The sequence below is a fragment of the Mustela putorius genome, unplaced genomic scaffold (assembly GCF_011764305.1).
Source record: "Mustela putorius furo isolate JIRA1106 unplaced genomic scaffold, ASM1176430v1.1 tig00537227_pilon_pilon_pilon, whole genome shotgun sequence".
NCBI lineage: Eukaryota > Metazoa > Chordata > Mammalia > Carnivora > Mustelidae > Mustela > Mustela putorius.
The window spans coordinates 34,943,464-34,958,898 of record NW_025422368.1 but is presented as its reverse complement, the minus strand read 5'-3'; positions in this window follow the sequence as shown (position 1 = coordinate 34,958,898).

Below are 15,435 nucleotides of genomic sequence, written 5' to 3'. Positions count from 1 at the left end.
AGGTGGTGTCTTCCCTAGTCTTCCAGGTAAGAGTCTGGCTGGGGGCTTTCTGTCCTGTAAGACGTGTCACCTTGAGTGTACCCCTGAGTTTATTCTGGGTGCTCCTCACTGGGATTCCATCCACCTCTTTGCCACCCAACCTAAATCCTATTTGCCCTTCAGGATGCCTGATTCCAGGATCAGTTCAGCCCACAGTCTACCCTTGTGATTTTAGGTATCTTCTCTCTTTTTCTCTTCCCTTTGAGCTTGTATAGTGCATATGGTCTCGCTCTCTAACGGGGAGCTTCTTATTAGCTAAGATACCTAAGTAAACGTCTAAGAGAGGCCACCAGATCTAAAATGATCCATCGCTATCTTGAACAGGGGGAATTAACATGCCTTGTTCTTGGCATGTTTCAACTTGATCAGATGTCAGCTCTCTCTAATTTGCAAATTTAATGTAACCCTAATACAATGAATATTTTTAAAGAGCAGAACAGGCTGACATTCAAGTTCCTTTCAGAAAACACATGCACAAGACCAGCAAGGAAATACTGGGAAGAAGGAGCTTTAAGGGAGGACCAGCCCTAACATACTAAAGCAGTCTACAGGCCTCTACAGGGAAGACAGTGGGAGTGCTGGAGCATGACTAGGCCAGCAGACCAACGGAATAGAAATAAACACATCTACATAGAGACATCTAGTATGTGGCAAAGGTGGTATCTATAATTGCTGGGTCCAAGATGGTCTTTTGAACAAATGGCATTGGGAAAAACTGGACAGCTATTTAGAAAAATATAAATTATACCCATTTTTTATATGATATTCAAGGATAAACTCCAAATGGACTGGAGATATGAAAGTAGAAAACAAGATTTTACAAGTGCTAGAAGAAAGCAGGGCAAACGACTCTAAAATCATTTGGAGTAAAGGCTTGGAAATAGAGGCTTTCTGATGATGGCTAACAATCCAGATACTAAATAAGAAAAAATGGATAAATTTGACTACATTAAAAAACAAACAGACAAAAACCTTCTCCATGGCAAAAATCACCATAAACAAAATAAATAAACAAATCATAAACTGGGAGAAAATATGAGCCATGCATATGACAGCTTAAAGCCTGTCTCTAATATATAAGGAACTTCTAAACATTAAGGGAGAAAAGAGATCAAAATTCCTATAGAAGAGATCAAGATTAAGGAACAGGTAATTCATAAAAAGAGACATGTAAGTGGCCCTAAATATATGAAAAGGCATTCAACTTCATTTATAGTCAGAGTAATGTACATTAAAACAGCAATGAGGGGGTGCCTGGGTGGCTCAGATAAGCAGCCGTCTTTGACTCAGGTCATGATCCCAGGTTCTGGAATTGAGCTCAGTGGGGAGTCGAATTGGCAACATTTAACGAAACCACATGTGCATTTATCCCTTGGCCACAAATATCCTACTTCTAGGAATTTACCCTGAAGATGTACTGCCAACTATATGGACATCTATATGTACAAAGTTACTTATTGCAGAGTGCTATTTGTGATCGTGAAATACTGGAAACTACCTGAATCTCCCAGTATAGCTCAGTTGAATTAAATATGGCACATACAAACAATGGGGTACTGTGCCACTACATAAAAATAAAAAGCACCAAATGAGGGAGATTTTCATGAACTGATATAGAATGCTTTCCAGGAAATATTAACTGAAAAGCTGGAAAGTGCAAGAGAGTTGCACATTTGTGTAAGAAAGAAGGGCAAATAAAACGTACAAATATCGGCTTATTGTTACCAAAGAACACAGGAAAGATAAACCAAAAAAACAATGAAGTTGATTACTTAGTGGAGGGAGGGGATAGAAGTGATTCACGAGGGAGAGATTTTTCTGAGCACAATGTTTTTTGTATAGTTTTGACTTTGGGAGGCATGTTAATGTTTTACATATTCAAAAAGAAAATTAAAGCAAGATGGGAAGGGAAATGAAAATCTACAACTGAAAACAAATGGAAACAAACAAAGGCAATTGTATTTCCCATAAACACTACAACCACACTGAAGTGGGGAGAAGTTAATAGAAAGAACAAATCCAAGATACTCATGAACACAGTGTTTGACCTTCTACCTTCTGTGTTGGGTGAGGCCGGGTTGGGGAGAATTGTGACCAACTCCAGAACTCCTTTTAGTCAATATACTGCACTCATCTTGTGGTGGGCGTGTCAAGCAATTTTGAAATATTTCAATATATTGTGACACTGGGCAAATGGAAATGTGTGACTGCTATTGGGAGCTACAATTCCTGTATGGGAAAGTGACATCAAAATATGGAATGGGGGGAGGCAAGAAGGAAACTTGTTGGGTAGATTGGGGTTGGAGGCATCAGTGTGATTAAATACACACACACACACATCTATATATATACATATAAATATATAGACATGTACATATTTGCATGTGTGTATATATATAATATGTACACGTGTATTATATTTGTATGTATATGTGTAAACACATGTATATATATATATTTTTAAGATTTTTATTTATTTATTTGACAGAGAGATAGATCCCAAGTAGGCAAAGAGGCAGGCAGAGAGAGAGAGAGAGAGGGAAGCAGGCTCCCTGCTGAGCAGAGAGCCCAATGCGGGGCTCGATCCCAGGACCCGGGATCACGACCTGAGCCGAAGGCAGAGGCTTAACCCACTGAGCCACCCAGGTGCCCCAAACACATGTATATTTTTTCTAGCTTTGTCTACTGAAAGGGCCTAGAAGTAAGGAATCCCCAGCAGCAATGAGCACGTAGCACTCCAATCTTGGCCTCTAATATCAAAAGCTTCTCAAAGAAATGACCAATCCCAGAGATGGGACAAGCTAATTATGAGATGAACTTTGAACATTATGCCAGAAAGTAAAGTAATGCTTGGAAAAAAAAATGATGAGGGGCATTTCACAAGGGCATGGAAGCCACCTTGAAGGGATTTCTACTGGTTAAATCTGGTAGTTTGAGCACCAGAGTAATTAAGTACAGCACTGGGTGACAAATGATTGGAAAAAGCAGGAATTAATGAGTCTTTACTGATGCATAAATTGGCAGATAAATAACAAATAAACAAGGGACAAGGGGAGGCTCTTGCTTCCTGAACAATAAATGTGGGGAGCAGGCTGGAATTGAAAAATCATCATTTTGCAACTATTATAGTAAAGACAGGTTTAAATCCACTTATCAATGCATGCTAAATATAGAGGAAAGTGATGGGAAACAGGCTATTTTGATGGCCTCAAAGTGGCTCCCCACAGACTGCTCATTAATTGCAAGGGAAAAAGTAACTGCACAGCAGAGAAATCAGATAACTCTTTGAGCAGGTGATTTCAAGTGACCTGACCAAAAAGGGGCAGATGGATAGCATTGTGTCTCCAGATGTGAAACCCTGAGAAGAATACAGCATCGTTTGTGTAAGATTTGGGTGGAGACTGTGTGAGGTGAGTCTAAGCATGAGAAAACATTGAGCAAATCCCAAATGAGTAACACTCTATTTAAAAAGTCGGACTGTGGGCGCCTGGGTGGCTCAGTGGATTAAGCCGCTGCCTTCGGCTCAGGTCATGATCTCAGGGTTCTGGGATTGAGTCCCGCATCGGGCTCTCTGCTCAGCAGGGAGCCTGCTTCCCTCTCTCTCTCTCTCTCTCTGTCTACTTGTGATTTCTCTCTGTCAAATAAATAAATCTTAAAAAAAAAAAAGTCGGACTGTGCGCTTCAAAAATGTCAATGTCACAAAGGGCAAAGAAAAGCTAGGGAAATAGTCCATATTAAGGAAATTAAAGAGGCATGACAACTAAAGTCAATACCGATCCTGGACTGGATTCCGTCCTGGAGGAGGAAAAACTTAAAGGATTTTATTGAGTCAATTGACATAATTGGAAATCCCATGGTTGATTAAAATATTATATCAATGCCACATTTGCTAAAGTAGATAACCGCATTCCACGTGTGTGAGAAAATACCCCCATTCTTACAAAATACACAGTAAGGAGCAAAAGATTGTGATATAAGGAATTTGTGATCAGGGTGTTTAGAAAAATTTATTTAAGTATGAGAGACAGAGTGAAGGAGAAAGAAGCAAATGATAGAACAAATGAGGTAAAATTGTAACAACAGGTAAATTTGGGAAAAAGGTAGAGGACTGTTCTTTGTATTAATTTAAGTATGGCTTATTTGTGCAGTTTTTCCATAAATTTAAATTATTTCTGCTCTCTCCACAAACAAGTACTGGAAGTGTCTACAGATCCCCTAAACAGTTCTCAACTACATTTTGGAAGTAGATGTGAATATATCCATTACTGGCGTTACATCCTCTTGAGACCAGGGCTTTGGTCCTGATGAGGCTCTGAGACTTCATTTTGATCGATGTTTTGTTTATTCTGTTATTGTTCACGAAGGAAAGTGGAACTACTGTCCTTCAAGTTCCACCTGGTTCATTCCTGGGGGGCAGAGAATATCCCTTACTCATCTCTGAAACCCCCACAGTGCCCGAAACACAGGTGCCTGCTTAGTTCTCATTTGCTGACTTGAAATGGATGAATAAGACCAGATTGCTTGAATATCTGAAGCTTTTGGGGGGAGATCTGGAGAAAAACCTCTTTTTTTTTTTAAAGATTTTATTTATTTATTTGACAGAGAGAGATCACAAGTAGGCAGAGAGGCAGGCAGAGGGGAAAGGGGAAGCCGGCTCCGGCTGAGCAAGGAGCTGATGTGGGACTTGATCCTAGGACCCTGGGATCACGATCCGAGCCAAAGGCAACAGCTTATCCAACTGAGCCAGCCAGATGTCCCATGGAGAAAAACCTCTTAAGAGTCAAGGAGAGCAATCTAGGCAACAACATCTATGAAATCTTCCCTTTTGGATCTGGTGAAAGGGGTATAAACAGAGCTGGCTGCAGAGTTTAACAGAAAAAGTGGTTGTGCTAGGCTCAACATGCACGCCTCCACCCCGTACCTCTTGAACCCCTCCCAATACTTCCATCCTTGTTCCTAATCTCTGTAGCCTGTGAACGTTAATTTACATGCCAAAAAAGGTGGGGGGGCTTTGCAGATATGATGAAGTCAGGGACCTGGACATGGGGAGATGATCCCGGATATTAAGGTGGACCCTGAATGTGGCCACATGTGTCCTTATAAGAGGGAGACTGGACACAGGCAGAAGAGGACAAGGCAGTGTGGCCATGGAGGCTGAGACTGGAGTAATGTGGCCACAAACCAAGGAATCCAGCAGCCGCCAGGAACTGGCTTTCCTAAGCACCCCCCCCCCCCGGGAGTGCTGCCCTCCTGACACCTTCCTTTTGGCTTGGTGCAACAGGTTTCAGACTCCGGGTGCCCAGAAATCTGAGCTAGTCAATTTCTGCTGTTTGAAGCCATCACATTTGTGGTAATTGTTAGGGCAGCCACAGGAAACGAGTGCAGCCATGGAAAAGGAAATTACTTCAACTTTCATCCTTGCCCCAGCTCATACACAAGGCCCGTGGGAAGGCATGTCCTCTCTGAGCCGTGTTGCTTTTAATTTATGAGAGAAACACTGACTAGGAAGGGAGTCTGTGAGGGAAGGAGCAAAGGTCCCCAAATACCACCTCTTCATGCAATCTTCTCTTCCCTCCGATGCATAAAGGTAGGTATTCTTGGACTTGCCTTCTTCCCCTGAGCCATTCAGACAGCACAGGCACAACAGGCTCTGAACCGAATATAGGAATAATTCTGCCTCTTGTCTTTTTCTTTCTTAAATCACTGTTTGACTGAGAAAGGACCCAACTCAGAGTTTTTAAAGAAAAAAAAATCTAATTGCATATACCAATTAGTCATACTCTCCTTAATTAATTTCAATATGCTCCACCACCTCATCAGTAGTAATAATAATAGAATACTATCACATGACTATTAATAACACAATATAGTACAGTATAATGTGATGGAAGACACTAGAATGTTGTCTGGCTGGTATTTATTGACTACTGACAATGTTCTGTGCCATGGGGTTTTTCTCTTCATTGTCTCATTCAGTCCCCATAATGTAGTCAGGTGGGCTTATTAACATTATTTTACCCACGAGGAAGCTGAGGATATGACTCTGCAGATCGCCAGCCTGTGGCTAGTTCAGGTAAGTTACAGCAGGACTGTGGTTCTCAGGGGTTTCTGAGCAAGCAGAAGTACGATGGCCTGGACCCACACCTCGCCCAACTTACTAGAATGACTAACACACATGGCAGCAGTTCAGAGAAGGTGACTCTCCATGGAGGCAAACTGACAGCGGATAGGGCTCACAGGGAGGGATTCCAGGGGAGTTTGGGGTCTGAGTCACCAGCGATCCCAACAGAACTGCTGGTTTCGAGTGTTGAGTGCTCATGTAAGTCAAGGTTACAACCATCTCTGGCACTGCGTAGCTTCGAGAGCGTCCAGGACAGGAGTTTTCTCAAATATAGGTCATTCCCAGCTTGGCTTTGAAGAGTCCAAGCCATCCGCATTCTCTACTGGGTGAAGGGTAGGATGTTGAACATTTAGATAGGAAGCTGCTCGCATAGCAAAAAAATTAAAAACTGCACGGATCGCCCTCCTGCTTATACTTCAGTCTCAAGACTGTTAATATTTTGGCTTTCCCTCTTGGTCTAAGTAGTTGCTGGTGCTGTGGAAAGACGATGGGTAGATTGTTAAGTGGAGTGGTTAGTGCTAAAACTCCTAGGTAAATCATCAAAGCTCTGGATAAATCTGTTTCTTCATCTTTAAAATACGGGTTAAGAGAACCTCTCCTACGTATTCCATAAGGCTGTCATCAAGCTAAAATGGAAAAATAAAAGTCTATGAGTTTTGGATTTAGACAGATCTGGGTTCAAATCTCCATTTTCCTTACACGCTATATGACTTGGAGCAGGTTGGTTCAAAATCTCTCTAGCCCTCAGTTTCTAGGTCTGAAGAGGAAGCTGACAACAACTACCTCCTAGGGTCTTAGAGGGGTTTTAATGAGAAAACGAATACAAAGCATTTAACAGTGCCCAGCACAGGGCAAACATCTAATGAATGGAAGCTATTATTATTAATAGTCCTAACCGACATCAAAGGAACTTAAAAGGGTAAAGAGAAGTGTGCCCTCTATTAGCTAAAGTAGGAGTCAGCGCCAGTCTGTGAAATCTAAACGTACCTTTGAAGACATGCAAGCATGTTTTTATTTACTAATGGTGGTGAGCAAGGCGACTGCGCTTGTTCAAGTTGAGCCGGAGACCTCGCGGTATGACCATGTGGTACCAATGTTCCCGCGCCCCAGGCGCTGCCCACCTGCGTGTACATTTCACGTGCCCCCATTCATCCTGGCATTTTGTGAAGTATTTCATACCCTGTGTGTGACTTGATAGGCACCTTCCCCTACTTCCTCTTAAGACTATAAATTCCTTGAGAATAAAGACAGCATTTTCTCTGTGGCCATAAAGCCCCGCAGGGCTAGGTGAGGACTGCGTGGGTGTTCAATGCATAAGGTACTAATTGGTGCCTGAGTGTGGCAGGGACTGTCATGAACTTTTCCTCCCTGTGTGATTCTGGGAAATTGCGGATTGTGTGTGTGTGTGTGTGTGTAGGGGTGGGGAGGAGTACTCAGGGAAAGGCTAATGATTTGCCAGGTACTGGGAGCCTCTTAGGCAGGAAAGCACGAGCACGAGCACGGATAAAAGTGAATTCCAAAGGAGAGCAGAGGCTGGGTTATATGTCCTTCCTTTCTCTTTTGAAGTACTGCCTTTCATTAATGTGGACCAGAGCCCGTGTATGCTCTGACACTCCCCAGCCGCGGGAGCTGGACTATGTCATTAGGTCCCTTTGAGCTTTAGTTTCTTACTCTTAACATGGGGGTGATGCTATCAGTTCTATGTACTTCACGAGGGGCTGTGGCCTCTGATGAGATAGCACACATGAAAGCTACGCACACTGTAGAGCCTGATCCGTGGTCTGCGCAGGTGCCGACATGGTGTCACTCCCCCAGGGCCTTCGCAAGACATGGAGTAAGTAGGACAGAGGAAAAGTCTGGGGGCTTCCCTGCTTACGTTTCTCATCAGCTCGATTCCTTTTTGCCTGCCCATCAAGACCGTCATGGACCAATTCCCTTCCTGCCTCTCCCTCCATCGCATTGCTTTACCTGGAGAACGTGCCCAGGGCAGTAAGAGGAAGGGACCCTCAATGTTTCACGTGAACACTCGTGGACGCTGAGGCCCCAAGAGGTGAGGTGATTTTTGTTAAAGGCCCCAGAGCCTAACAGGGGAAGAGGGGACTCTGGCCCAGTACTTTCTGTTCTCCCACACCGCACGGGACGGAAGGTCCTCTTTGCAATGATCAGCGCATCATAAACTAGAAGGATCTTGAAAGAACTCTGGTTTTAGTCCTCTGATGAGGGAGCATCTGTCAGGCACCCCGGCTTTGCGAGGACCTCTTTACTTCTTTTTCCTAAAGAACTTTCTTTCCTGCGGTCTCTTGCCCTCCCCCTATCTCTCTTTTTAATCTTGATCCCTCCCTTCCTAGAAATTGTCATTCAAATGACACTTTTAGCTCCTAGCCCCAGGACATATTTTCCTTAAAAAAGAAAAAGCACAAAGCGAAACAAAGCAGACCGGGGGACAGCAGAGAACAAGGGCATCCCCAGATGACCAGTTTCCCCCCTGGCACCTACAGACACAGGGCCTGGTCCCTGCCTGTCCCTCCCGTCCTTCTGTGTCCACCCCCCACCCCCACCCCCCGCACTCCCGCCCCATTTATTTTGAACTTGGATTCTTTCACCAAGTTTTCTGGGCCCCAAAGAACACCCTGTGCAAGGACTCAGTCCCTTCTCCACCCTTGCTGCCACAGGCTGTAGGATTCCAAGTCAAACAGAACTTTTCTGCCTTTTCCATTCAGCACAACATTCCTTGGCTTGTTTCCTGGGCTGGTGGGAGCTCACAGACAGGAAAATGGAGCAGTCCTTGAAGGAATAGGCTCAATGACCACAACAGAAATGATGGAAAAATAGATACAAGGTATAAGCCTCATAGTGACAAATCATTAATAGGATTCCTATCTCAATAACATCTTGTAGATGCAAATTTAAAAACTACATGCTTGGAAATGATTTGAAACCTAGACAAGTCATCCAGGAGGGAAGGGGCTCTCTGTTCCTTCTTTCTGGTGACCCGTAATTTAGACCCAAATCAGGACTCTTTTGAAAGTGAAAGGATGTGTTACTAACAAGGATGCCAGTGGTCTTCTTCTGCTTGTAATTAAACACTTTTGCTAAGAAAGGCTGTGCATTTGTCTGTGGGTGTCTCTGAGCACGCGCTAAAATTAACTTCGTTGCCTTTGTATCAATTCTTCCCTTGGGTTTGTCAGGCCAGGTCTCATCTCTCTTCCCAGGAGAACAGATGAGGTATTTGAGGATATAGCTCTTCTGTCTTCCGAGTCCGTTCTTCTCCAATCTAAATACGTCCAGTTCCTTGAGCAATTCCTTATTTGGTATAGTCTCCTGTTCTTTCACCATCCTGGCTGCTGAATGAGTTCCACATGGTCTGTGTTTGCAAATGTCTGCCCAGAGCTTGGTGTGGTCCCCTTTTAGCCTCCAGCCATTAGATGTCTCAATCTGTCTGCAAAAGGCAGCTCCTTAGGCAGACTGGAGGAGCAAACGCTCAGCAGATACCCCCTTATTCCCTGGAGCTTCCTTTCAGACACACTCTTGGGCACACTGGATAGGCTAGGCTGGGTGTTCACCGATTCTGAGACTGGAAATACAGAAGGAGGAACAAGGACAGGAGGACGGGGTCTCTAGTCCCGCCTTGTCTCTCTTTCTGTCAAGAGCTTCGTCTCCAGAATTCCGTTTGCTGTGCCACTTACAAGATCTTCAAATTTGAGCAAGTTACTGAAGCTCTCTGTTGCCCCCAGCTTCCTCATCTGGAAAATGTAGTCACACTGTGGGCATCAGGGTTAAATGGAAGGTACTGAGAACAGCGTTTTGCCACGTGGTGAGTCGGTGAGTCGCACCCAGGCTGTTAATTTTATGAGGGTTACTGTTCTCCTGCCCTCCTGCCCTCCCCCTCTCGGTGCTGTTGGTCACTCCTGGGGAGGTTTTCTAAGGCAGCAAAATCTGCAACCCACCTGAGTGCTTCGGGCTGAAAAACTCACCTTCTGCTCTCTAGAGTGTAGGTGTCTCTGTGGGAGGATAATAGCACCAGAAGCCCATCATTAAGCCCTTTCAGGCTCCCGGGACCTTTCATCCTAAAGGATTCTAAGGCCCTTGAATAAAGGAAGCAAAAACACTCATTAAAACATTAACGTGTGTGTGGCAGGTACAACAAGTCGTCGGGATACGGCCCTCCCTCAAATTGCTCCTTATCTGAAGTGTTGGTTTTAAGAGGTGAGTTTGTTCCAAGTAATCTCTGAATTTTAGAGATTCAATTCAGAACTTCATCCTGAGTTCCCCGATCTTGCTTTCCCCACAGAGACAGGGCTCTGAGCACCCTCTCCAGCTCTGTGTCCTCATCAAGGGCAAGTGGAAGGCACAGGGCAAAAGAGGGAAAAGATGGCAAAGGGATTCTTGTAAATAGCATCACAAAGCCCAAAGAGACCTGGACCTTTCATCTTAGGATCTGCAAACTATTCATACTCCGCTGAGCTGATATCTGCCTCCAGGCATAATCGCACTTAATTTATAGAGAGAGTATTTTGACTGGCCCTGGGTTAGAATTTCACCTCTTAGGCGGAAATAAACAACAAGATTCTGTTGGGTTGGGAGACCCATCTCACTGTTCCCAATTTTTGCGATTAGCGCCGTGGTGTTCATGGATCAAGGATGTGCTTGAGGTCTGCTCTAATGCTAGTTCTGGGCAGCACTGTTGGTCTGGCTGCCTGCACGATAGTGACCCCAATGGGAGGGGAGGCCGGGCTTGTCACATGCCCGCCTTGAGGGACATGAGGCTGGCTCTAAGTCTAGCTCAGTTGCATTACAAATCCGGTGTTCTGGGGAGACAAAGCGATGGCAAAGTTCTCTTTCTGATCGCCCACATGAGCATGCTCAGTCAGAGGTGTTATCAGCCTGGAAATAACCTGACGCTATCTGGGTAGATCTTATCACAGTGCGAGCTTTTTTTTTTTTTTTTTTTTTTAAAGATTTATTTATTTGACAGAGAGAGATCACACGTAGGCAGAGAGGCTGGTAGAGAGAGAGGAAGGGAAGCAGGTTCCCTGCTGAGCAGTGAGCCCGTTGTGGGACTCAATCCCAGGACCCTGAGATCATGACCTGAGCTGAAGGCAGCAGCTTAACACACTGAGCCACCCAGGCGCCCCACAGTGAGAGCTTTTAAAGACAAGCCGGTCCATCTCTAGTGGCAGCAGATGCTGGCTTTTCCTCTTGCCCTGCCCCCTGCCCCACGCATGGCTGGCCAGGATGGAGGTGGCACCAGATGAAGTGGGCTGTGGTCTCTCACTGTCTCTGACTTGTTGGGTTTGGTGGCACATTCTTAGCTTTCATTTCCAGTTCCTCTAGGGAGAAGGGAAGGGGAAATGAATGAACAGTCAGTGAATGCTTATGTGGAATCAAAAACATCGCCTCTATGATTTCACTTAGTTTACCAGCTTGTAATGTTACTTGAGACCCTTGTTTTTTTGTTTTTTCTCTTTTGTTTGGCCACACAAGTGAAGGAACATGGTGGGCCATGTGTACTTTAGACCAGAATAAAAAGGGACAGAAGATTCTCTTTGTAGGGCCTCTGCTGTTCTCTCTACTCATAGGAGATGAAAACATTGACACGCCAGATTCTAACACGAATAGACTTCCACGTGTGGCCCCTTTCTGAGAGTGCCAATCTTCATTTGCAGGTTTGTGAACTGATGGATTCCTATTACTTTGTAGACTATCATACCCAATGACAGTAGCGATTCGGATTTGTACTGGTGACTCCGTAGAAACAACTTAGTATATGAAGCATAACTAATTGAGCGGGCATTCCCAAGTGTTTATTAACACGCGTCTGAGATATATAGCCATTGGACCAGGAGGCCATGACCAAGGTACCCCTACTACTGTGTACAAGAACTAACTTGGAGAAAATAACCTGCCTTGATACTCCAAATGTGTATGATGATACCAATAGTATAATAGCCATTTGTAGGATCAGCTTGATTTGGGTTCATATTGCTTTAGTTTTGCTTTTGTTCATGAGAGTTATTGCTTGCTGGTCTTAATAGCTCAGAACTTAATTTCATTTACATCTTTTTGAAATAGATGATGTGCTTTGTGGCCCAGAGATCCCAGGAATAGGCCAAAGATGTGGCTTCAGAGGTTTGACCTTCACTGTTTCTTGGGGATGGACAGATGGTTTGTACCACACGATGAGTTGCTAGAAAAAACTTAGATGGATTATTGCAATTTGTTTTGCATATATAAATACTGAAGTGTGTGTTTAATAATACACTTGATGCAAATATCCTATAAAAATATTAACTGCTACATCAGCTATTCAGGTAAGTTCAATGGGCTTGTCATCCCACGAACGGTTTTATCAGCCTGTCCTCCCTCCAGGCTACGAAGCCTGTATCACAGAGACAGTAAAGCTGATTAAAAGCAATTAACATTCTTTCCTCTTGACTTTATGGAGAACAGTGACATATGAGACTCAGTCAGTTTGTGTTTACTGAGCCTCTTTACCATATAGCTAAGCATAGATGCTGGGTCCAGAAGAGGTGAGAGATATGATCCCAGTCCTCAAACACTAATAATCAAGTCAGGGAGCTAAAAATAACACTCAGGAAGTAAGTGGAGACATTTCTGGCAGGATGTATAAATTATGTGACTAACCTCTGACCTCCTGATAACTATTTGAGAAGGTCAACATGGAGACAAATGAGCTGGGACTTGAAGAAGTTGTAGAGTTTATATTGTTAATAACAATTATTAATAATGGGACACATTAGCATTTACAGTGAGGTCTTTTTATGATCCCTGTACCATCTCTCTGAAAGAGGTGGTGGAAAGAATAAAATTTGTTGAGTAGATATGCAAAGTGGACCAAATGGTACCAAATGATATATGAAGTGGGTTTCACTAGAGAAAAGGAATTTTGAGCTTGGGAACCCAAATCTTTTATAATGGGCAGTAAGTCTTCCTGAATTTTCTTCCAAAGGGAGACCCTATCTTTCAAATCTATTTATCATACAAATGTCCTTGCAAAGATAATTCTGGAGCAAAGAATAGTCAGTGCCTCTCATAAGACATGTGAACTTACAAGAGATGCCTGGAGAGCTGTCTTCCTCCTTGCTCAAGTTTGCCCAACCGGTTAGCATCAGGGCTAGGGTTAAAACGAACCAAACTAGCCAAGGTGAATGGAATGATCTCACCGGTTCCCTGTTCACGACCTCAGACTCAAATTTGTCCCAACACCTGGGACCAGCCCTCATCCTGTTTGGGGGAATTTGCCTATATGAGGCATCCATTATAAGTGATGGGGTTTGTTCTTGTCCCATGGGCCAAGTCCCATGGGACTGAGGAGTCCCTCAGTCTTGGGCTCCATTCTAATGGTGTTTCTTATCTTACTCCTCAGGGCTGAAGTGCCTGCCTTGGCCTTCCACCTAGTTCCACAGTTCCAGGGATTTCATTGCTGTATCCTGGCCCACTCTTGGTCAGCATCATGCCTGGATCTCTGTGTCTTCTATCTCACTGTATGTGGTCCAGTTGTCACACTTGCAGGAGCTTCTTGATGCTGATCTGCCCACCAAGATATTTATCCTGTCACTCCCTCCTTAGGATTTGCTCCCTAGGTCCAGTTGGACTTCAGATAACTTCTCCTATAACATCTACACCTGTGTATGACCCCATTTATTGTGTTTTGTTTCTGGGTCATTGTCTACTTGCTTACTTGATTTCATTCCAGAAAGAGAAGCAGTTGGTGACGGGGAGATCAAGGAGGAAGATCATAAACTGAGTACTGCCGGGCGATGAGTATACTTGACCCAAGGCCACTGTGGTTAGAACTGGGGGAAGATTGGCCCAGAAGAGACTCTGAATGCCAGGCTGAAGAATATCAGTAGAACTACTAACTGAATTATAGAATATCACAAGGCTTTATGCGAGTGTCCATAAGCTCATAGTGAGAGCATGGGTTTTGGAATCGGATGGAACTGGGTTTGAATCCTGAATCTGCTACATACTAGAACATGACCTTGGAACGTTTGGTCTGTGTCTCAGAGTTCCTCATCTATCAAATCGTGTGAATAACACCTCATGGGGCTGTGATGAGGGTTGTTGATAATACAGAAACAACATTTAACACTGTGACTTCAATTTTTAAAGGCTCAATAAATGGTAGCTATTATACATTTATCATTACGGAATGTTTGCCCTGGAATAGACCTTCGATCTTGATCTAACCTGCTTATTTTAGACAGGAGAAAAAAAAAAAAGAAGCACAGAGTGGTCAGCAAAGTGACCTGTTTGCCCAGCCTTGTCCGTAGAATCTTACCCATTGAACAATTATTTATTAAGCAGTACTTGATAGTGTGCAGTTAGACATTTATTATTTGGTGACTTTGCTGCAAGCAGTCAGGAGCATCTTTGGGAGACAGAGGCTAGGGGTTTAATTCAGGCTTACCCTATGCAGGGAGAGCATTCCTTTCTAGACATAGACTATCTAGATGTAAACAGTAATGTGCTCCTGTCCCATGGCCAACTTCCCAGCTCTTGAAACTCACCACCTTTCTTCTGTTCCTCAAAACTGCCTCACTATTTGGGGCTACCTCGGGCCCCTTAAGTCAGCTCATTCTTACCCATTCTATTTATTCCTAGTCTGTGTAAGTGCCATTTTCTCATGGAAGTCTTCCCAGATCTCCCCAGTGAGTAGAGGCTGCCTGTCACGTGCTCCACTTATGTCCTGTGCTGCTGTTTCATGGGGTTTCTTGTACTCTGATTATATCATTGATACCCATCTTTCCTGCTAGGGATCCCTTTAAGAGCAGGTGGTGGCACTTGTTCTCCGGGACATCCCCAGAGCCCAACAGAAAGTGGAGGCTAAATGATTCAGTAAGCCTTGCTAACTGCAATTGCTGTTCCAGAATTTTGGAGTTGCTGCTTAGAATGTAAAACATGCTCTAAAAATGGGATGCTAATGGTCTCAGCATAAAGGAGAAGTCTTCCAAAGCAAGGCAATTAGAAAAATTATAGTGATATGTGCATATTTAGGTACTATACCTGCACACACACAAGCTTTTTGCAGTGTCCTTATTTTTCTCATTTTCTCGTGTAGTGACACTTCATTATGGACTTACTTGGCCTGAGGACTAGCATTTGGAAACTGTTCTGCTAGAAGTCAGACTCATTAATTAACTGTAGCAAGTGCCTTTGCTACACAGTGCTGAGGAAAGCAGATTTCAGAGTCCCGAAGGTTTTCATGACAACTGTACCAAATGCACATCCATCTTTTATTTCCTCTTAGT